Raw genomic sequence first — 8,681 nt, forward strand, 5'->3', positions numbered from 1 at the left:
GGGCTGCACAGGTAAGTCGTGCCAGGTGAGGTCAGGTCAGTGGCCCAGTGGCCTTTCCTCTTTTATTTCTTTCTGTTTGTTTGTTTGTTTGTTTTTTAAACTTTGCCACTGCTTTAAAATTAAAAACAATTTTAAAACAGTGCCAAGTACCCTCTGAATAATTTTATGTTGCAGAATGGATATTTCCAAATGCACATAAAATGTTTCAAAGATATTTGAAATTATATTCTAGTTATATGAATATAACTCAAATTCAAATAGCTATTGATTTAAATTCAAAGTGCCAAAAATAAATCCTTAAAAATGTTCATAAATTTTGGTTTGATATATAGCTCTTGCCAAAATTCTCAAACATTGCATAAGGACAACTTGGAAACAAAGAATGTAATTTCCAGGGTTCTTTGCCCTTCTTTTATTTAAGTTTTTGAGGCTTCAAATTTCCTCAATTCAGCTTTCTTGAAAAGGTAAACATGATGCATGAAGCTCTCCAGTATAACTAGTTACAAGCAGTATTCTAGGGCTGTGACAATATAAGCAACTAGAAATCAGGTATCAGTATCTCACGTACCTTAATATCGGCTATGTGCTGCAAATTTTTCTTGTTATTGATGGCCTCGAGCTCGCTCCTAAACGTTGGTTGTACTTAGAAAATTCTCTACAAAACAAGATGGACAGTTGTGTAATCAACTATAAAATGGGAGATGGGTACGGGCTATGAAACAGAATTGACAATGCCTTACCAAGAAATCTTTAATGAATGTCAAATCCAAAGGAATGAGTGAGTTCTTCACAAAATCAAGGTGGTAGGTTGTGCTAAGATTTGGTACAATCACGATCAAGATCCAGTGGTCTCTTCAAGAAGAAAAAACTTCATCAGAAAAATATGTTCAATGGAGACAAGTAATGTAGCTAGATGTGTGATCAAAGTTAACAAAATCCCTCGAGGTAATTACTGCATGGAAGAAATCAACCATTTGAATGCTTACTCTTGCCTTAGTCGCCATTAGACTGACAGAACAAAGGAATCATCATTTATATCAGTTAGATGCATTTCAACAAAAAATGATGATGACTATACTTAAAAGACAAAGCATCTCATAAGACTCGCATCAAGAGGTTTGAAGTTGAAGAGTGAGAAAAATCTTCATAGAATACAAGGAAGGAACCCTGACTTATTCCAAACTGATGCTCAAATTGCACTTCGAAAGCATTCTTCGCTGGGGTTCTGTGAACTCCGGGCTACCAGGCCTTCTTCAGCTTGAGGCTGGGTGGAACTTTCTTCGCTGCGCCCGTAGCCTTGGCAGATCTCGATCAAATGTTGGTGAAGAGGTCGGTGATGGCGAATCTGGTGTCTGCAGAGACGCCAGCGGCTTTGTTGATGTAGAGCCGCACAAGCGCCCCCACCTGGCGTACCAGAAGTTGGGGTGCGTGTGTAGAGCACGCGCGTGACACCGCGGACTAGTGACATCCTGTTGCTAGTTCGGGATTGAGGCACAGACCTACACTACTAAAGTATACATAATAGACACAATGGTTTACTCAGGTTCGGGCCACATGGTGCGTAATACCCTACTCCTTGTTTTTGGGTGTGTTTATGGGTGGATCGGAGCTACAAGTCCTTTTCAAGAATGGAAAGCTTAGTGTGCTCCTAGTGGTGTTCTAACAAGAGTCCAACCTTTTTCTACTTTCATCTGGTCCTCCTTTTATAGGTCAATGGGTGCCACAACGGCGTAGTTGCTAAGGAACTGTCATGATCCGACATGGTAGGGAGCGCATTAAATTTGCAGTGACGTGTCATCACCTTCTTCTCTCCGGGAACGAACGCATGTCCCATCACCACCGCCTGTGACGATGCTCCAACTTGGAAGCACCACGTACTATCATAGGTGTCGCCCCTGGGGTGAGCGGGATGGTGCCTCGCCCCTTACGGCTAACGCACATCCACCACCCAACCTGCATGGCCATAACATGGCGGGCCAGTCCTGAACTCCTGATGAGGTAGATCCAGCCCGCCACGCATAAGGCGGTGGAGTTGCTATGCCTTCAGAGTTTGGAAACGAGGTTGTTGCCAGAGATTTTGTTCCCGGGTGTTGGATCTTCGATGGCTTCGACCAAGGAGGGATTTGCTAGTGGCCCGCGTGTGGTTGACTTTGTGGACCAACCGTTCATGGTACTGACAATTGTTTGAATGCAAGCAGTACAAAAAATTGATGCTTTTGAAGGTTTTAACGATATTGGTACACTACTGCAGATCGATATACTAGTGACCCCTCATCACTGGCTGACTAGTGGAGGTCAGTCAAAGATGAGGTCCATCACAGACGGGCTTGGAAAGTGACGTCAGTGATTACACACTACGAGCTATCCTAGTCGCTTAACAATATGGGTCATTTTTTGACTGGTCAGTGATAAGAGCAATCTCCACCCGAAGAAATGATTTTTCATCACAGACTAGTTGTTGTAGTTGACCCGTCTGTGATATTGTTCTCATCACTGACTTCCCTTTTAGTAACCGGTCATTGGTGCATGTGCTAAATTATAGCTTATCTTTCCTATGTGGAGGAAAATTGAAACAAAGCATTTCATGCTTCCTCGATCATTGGTCCAGCGTTCTGATGACGAGGGCGCTAGTTCGGCTATCAACTCATGGGTTCCAAATGGTACACATTGAACGTGTTGGCAAGGATTCACACAAAATACGGAGCATCTTTCCCATGACACCGGTGGGCATTCTCTGGCTAGAATATCAAGTGCATTGCTTGGGAGGACAACAATTTTATTTTTTCGGAACTGATGCAAGGCAGAGACATGGAAAACCATGTGTTTTTTTCATCCTTGATTATGACTTTAATTTTGCCACGACATTTCCATAAGGGGGCTTTTTGTCCAGTGGTACGTTGTAAGGCAGAGGTGATTATAAGAACCAATTAACAATTATTTTCACATTGGTGAGATCGATTTGAGCGTTTTGGCCCAAGCTTCTAGGCCCAATCTGGTTTTTTATCCATGAGGACAGCGGCCTGGTCAATGGGTGGAGGGCCCAGACAGAGGTGTGCGTTGGATTGCGGCCGAACCAGGCGTGCAACCACGGTTGCAGCATTAGGTTGGGCCTTAGCCGATCTGATGGAGACGAGCGAGTTGCACAGGCCCCCGGTGCAAGCCAGAGCTATGTATCGCCTACTGTGAGGCACAACTTTGGCTCGCCTGTGGCACGGGGGCTACTGGACTGGCTCAATACTGTAGCTGCACACGCGTGTATTTGTCTGTGTGTGGTTTCTTATCGTCTTCATTTCACTGTTTATGTCGGTTTTTCTTTGGGTTTTTTTCTTCGACTTCATATGTTTCTTTCATCATTTTTCACCGGTTTTTTGGGGTTTTTTCCACCATCTTTTTTCCTTTTTTAACACATGTCTACATATTTTCTGTACACAATGTACATTTTTCATATACATCAGGAACATTATTTTATACATGTTTAATATTTTTCAAATATATAAATAACATTTTTAAAGTATATGTTTTGATGTGTAGTTTTCGTACACATTGTATGCTTTTTGGTATACATATAAAACATTTTTTATACATGTTTAACATTTTTAGAATACATGATTACATTTTTTTCAAATATAACTTTCTGGAACTTTTTTGAATATGTGATAAAAACTTTTTAAATACATGGTGAAACATTTTATGAAAGATATCAAACATTTTTTAACACTACGCAATTTTTTACATTATATAAATAGTTACTTCCAATGTGAAATACACATTTTTGAAACACAAGAATATTTGAAAAATGTAACGTACATTTTTTGAATGGTCTGAAACATTTTTACATTGTATAACTTTAAAAAACAATGTCATGTACATCTTTCTGAAACGTGTGAACATTTTCTGAATGTCACAAAAATATTTGTAAAATGTTATCAATGTTTTAGAAATAATTTTCAAATTCACTACAAGCATTGAAAAAATAGGTGCATTAAGTTTTTTCAATATAGCTATTTATAATATTTTCATAAATATAAACAAAATAGAAAGGAAGAAAAAATGAAAAAAATATGACGCCATGTTGGCCTGGCCCATTTAGGGCGTCCTTGAGGCAAGGGCATCATTTGTCTCGCATAAAGAGAGACATATCCCCACCCCCGGGTGCATCAACTTGCATATCCAGGTCTAAAGTCATCTCGTTTTCTTTGATAGGTTCCAATTTGAAAAGAGTAATGCATGTGATCTGTAAGTTTCCCCAAAAAAGTGATGTGTAAGAGTGCATTGGCACATTTTGCCACGCCCTATAGCTCTATCAATTTACGTCTTGATGTGTTTCCAAACACCTACTCCCTCCATCTCAAAATGTAAGACGTTTTTCCATACTACCAGAGTGTGAAAAACCGTCTTACATTTTAGGACGGGGGGAGTAGTAAAAAAAAGATCATATGTACTTGCACAAGTTTGAGTAACCTTAATTTTTTAAATTAGCCATGTGAACACTCATGCATGAGAATTTGTGTATCATGGATAGGTCAATGATAAAAAAAAACTGAGGCTAAGGGGAGAGGTTCCCTTCCTTAACTTTCATTGTTAGGTAGGTCAAGATTCGAACCCAGGTGGCTTAAGTGGAAACAGTCGCCATTGCGCTGGGAGGCTCTCTACATAGATACAAAACATTTTCTAAAATTAGGAGAAGATTTATGTACATTGTATAAATATTTATTTTAAATGTGAAAGACACATTTTTGAAACACATAAACATTTTAGAATGTAACGTACATTTTTTTGGATGGTCTGAAACATTTTTTACATTGTATAGCATTTAAAAAATGCCATGTACACCTTTTTTAAACGCATGAACATTTTCCAAATTTTATGAACATTTTTTGGAATGCTATCAACGTTTTTTTAAAATTACGCTAACAAAGATTTTACACTATTTAACAATTTTAAAATTCGCAACAAACATTTAAACAAATATCTGCATTAAGTCTTTAGGAATATAGGCATTTATAATTTTTCCAAACAATATAAAAGTAATATAAAAATAAGAAAAAATATGAATGGCAAGTTGGCCTGGCCCAGTTAGGGCGTCCTTGAGGCGAGGGCATCATTCGTCTCGCATAAAACGAGACGTATCCCCACCCCTGGGTGCATCAACTTGCATTCCAATTTAAAAAGAGTAATACATGTGGATTATAATATTCCCAAAAATGTCATGTGTAAGAGTGCATTGGCACATTTTTCGACATCCTATAGCTCTATCAATTTACGTCTTGGTGTGTTTCCAAACACTTGGTAAACAAAAAAGACCATATATACTTGCACAAGTTTGATTACGTTAATCTTTTTTAATTAGCCACGTGAACACTCCACCATAAGAATATGTGTATCATATATAGGGTGATGATCGAAAAACCGAGTCAAAGGGAAGAAGTTGCCTCCCTTAACACTTAACACTCGTTGTTAGGTGGGTGGGGAGATTCGAACCCAGGTGGCCTGAGTGGAAACATAATACACTCGCCATTGCGCTAGGAGGCTCTCTACATAGATATAAAACATTTTTTTAACTATGCGAAGATTCTTTTTTATATTTTATAGATATTTATTTTAAATGTGAAAGACACATTTTTAAAACGCATGAACATTTTCAAAATGTAACATATATATTTTTAGTGGTCTGAATTTTCTTCGCCTTTAGAGAGAAATATGTGTCCGCCCCAGCAAGAAAACGTATGCGCGTATATGGAGGCGCAATGGCTTTCGTGCTCATCCCTTGCTTCAAAACTACAGGTAACATGTTTTTACATTGTATAACACTTTTTTGAAATGTCACATATCTTTTTGAAACGCACAAAAATTTGTCAAATGTTACTAACATTTTTTTAGAATTCTATCAACATTTTTTTAAAATTACACTAGCAAAGATTTTACGCTGTGTCAACATTTTTCAAATTCGCTACAAACAATTTTAAGAACAAGGTGCATTAAGTTTTTCAGAACATAGGCACTCAAAATATTTTGAAAAATATAAAAGAAATATAAAAAATAAGAAAAAAAAGTGAAACAAATGTGAATGCCAGGTTGGCCTGGCCCATTTAGGGTGTCCTTGAGATGAATATTATTGTTTTAGTGAAATGTTCATAAATCCAAAATAATGTTTGTGTCTAAGAAAGCATTTTCAAAAATAGTTTTGAATGTTCAAAAGATGTTCCTATTTTCAGAAAAAAAATCTCAAATTCGAAAAATGTTCATATTTTTATAAAAGTTCCATGTGTTCAAAAAAAGTTTGTGAATTTCAAAAAATGTTCACTTTTTAAATTTATTCCTGTTTTTTTCAAAAATATACTGAAATTTGCAAAAACAAAATTGTTTGCGTTTTGGAAAATTGTTCGAGATTTTAAAAAATGTTCACATTTCCAAGAATATTCGACAGTTCATATTTTTCTGAAAGTTCTAAAAAAGTACCGAATCTACACTATAGTATTTTCTTATATAGTTTTCTGCCATTGGTTAGCATCGTGCATTTGTTATATGTTGTTGGGCTATAAATGAAAGAAATTATGGATACATGCCAATAAAAAAGAATATGTTGTTTGTCTCTAATAGAAAAAAAACTACAGGTATGTCAACGCTAAAAGAATAAAGACAATACACCCTAATAACGAAGGAACATTCATGCGTGATTATGCTATTGAAAAGTGATTTATGCGATGCAATTAGTAGTCCATCCGATAATGCCGTTGTAAAAGAGAGTGGTCGAAGCAACCGTGTTTCGAAGGTTGTCATGCAGCCACCAAATGAGGAGGCAGGCACAACTCCAATATGGAGGCGGACCCACAAGAAAAAAGGTATGAGTTCGGTACTCGCCACCATGCCGACCAACCCCACCACCATCAAGATTTCGCGGGTCAAATATGTCCAGCAAGAAGACCACAACTCCTTACTCTGTCGCCCATCGTTGCGGAGATCGTTTTTTGGACACAACAATTATCTTTCCCTTGCTTATTGCAAAAAAATAAATCTTTCCATTGCAACGCACGGGTACTAGTGCCTAAAATGAGCGCTTAAGGCGTCATTTAGAATTCGCCCAACACAAGCGACATTGACTCTTAAATTAAATTTGCTCAAAACAGACTGCTAAGTGGAAAGAGGGCCCACCTATTAGGGTCCTATCGACACCTCTCGTGTACCTCCTCCCTGGCCTAGCTATCCTCACGTCCTCCCCAACCGAGTGCTACCACCTCGCGTTCGGTCTGCGGACTCCATTGGTTGGGGGCATTGCCGCCGAGCCCGTCTCCGCAATCCAACCCCCTGTCCACCTCCCGTTCTCTATCCGGAGCGCCTCCTCCTCAGCTTCTCCCCGCACAGGTCGTCCGCATCAAAACTGCCCCTTGGCGAGCAGAGCACCGTCGGGCCCTCCACCCTTTTCCCGCTCCACTCACCCTCATCCATCCCACCTCCTACGTCTGCTCGCCCAACTGTTGAGTATTATGATCATTAGGAAGTATATGATAGACTAGGACTTGGTCCTGCCTTGTTTTGTACTCCAAGTTGATTATTGTACTCTTATATATATGCCCACGAGGCTCAACCAATATACAACGATTCCACCAATCTCCTCTCTCTCTCTCTCTCTCTCTCTCTCTCTCTTCTAACATGGTTTAGAGGTAAGGTCTTAAGTTCAAGTCCTGGCTTTTGCAATTTATCCAAAAATTGTTGCTGCCCCTCTTTGTCCACGTATAGGCCTCTTGAGCCATACCTCTGAATCTATCCACGTGTTTGAACTTCCCGCATCACACATGAGAGGAGGTGTTGAAGTGTATATGTGGATTGTCTTGCTCTTTCCACCAGTTCAGACTTTTGGTTGCGTTGGCTATGCATGAAGCTTAACATGGTATCAGCTTAACCGATCCAAACCCTAGCCACCGCTTCCGCCTCGCGCGTCGCCCCAGGGGTGGTCGGCCTCCATGACCACCGCCAAGGGTCGTGCCGCCCGTACCTAGGGTTGGTCCGCCGGTTGAGTTGACCCGCTGCCCTAGAGAGTCTTTTTTCTGATCCTTGGTCCGGGGTTTTCTCTCTCTCGCCGGTCGTTATGATCGGCGCTTACTTTTTGTTTTTTCAATCTAAGATTGGTTTGCGTCTCCCGACGCTGCCGTTGACCCCGTGCCTCTACTCTGACACCAGCGCGACCACCCGGCCTCCTGCCCGACCCAGCGGCATCGTGCGATGCAGTGGCCCGTCCCGGCTGATGTTCGTGCGTCTGCCCGCCCGTTGCACTGCGCCAACCATCATCGCCCTCATCTGATCAGGATCTGACAACACCTCACCTCCACCCTACTCGACTGCATCTATCCACCGACACTGACGCCGCGCTGTAATGATGCATGGACCAGCTGCATTGTGATGGATAGCTTGCACCCCTCTCGGGCGTGGGCCGCATGCACGCGTTGGTTTTTCACGCGTCCCTCACGTGTGGCCTCAGTGGCTCCGCCACCTCATCATCGACAGGCGCCTCCGACCTTGCGAGCGGCCAAATTGATCACCAGGTCTCCGCTCCGCTCCATCCGCACCGCGCGCCCGACTTAGCTAGTCGCTTGTGCGCGCCTCCGCAGGTCCTGTGAAGATCCTCCCCGGGGTCCACCGATCGAGCAACGGGATACCGCTGCATCGCCTCATCGGGCCGCAGC

The sequence above is a fragment of the Triticum urartu genome, chromosome 5, assembly GCF_003073215.2.
Source record: "Triticum urartu cultivar G1812 chromosome 5, Tu2.1, whole genome shotgun sequence".
Taxonomy (NCBI): domain Eukaryota; kingdom Viridiplantae; phylum Streptophyta; class Magnoliopsida; order Poales; family Poaceae; genus Triticum; species Triticum urartu.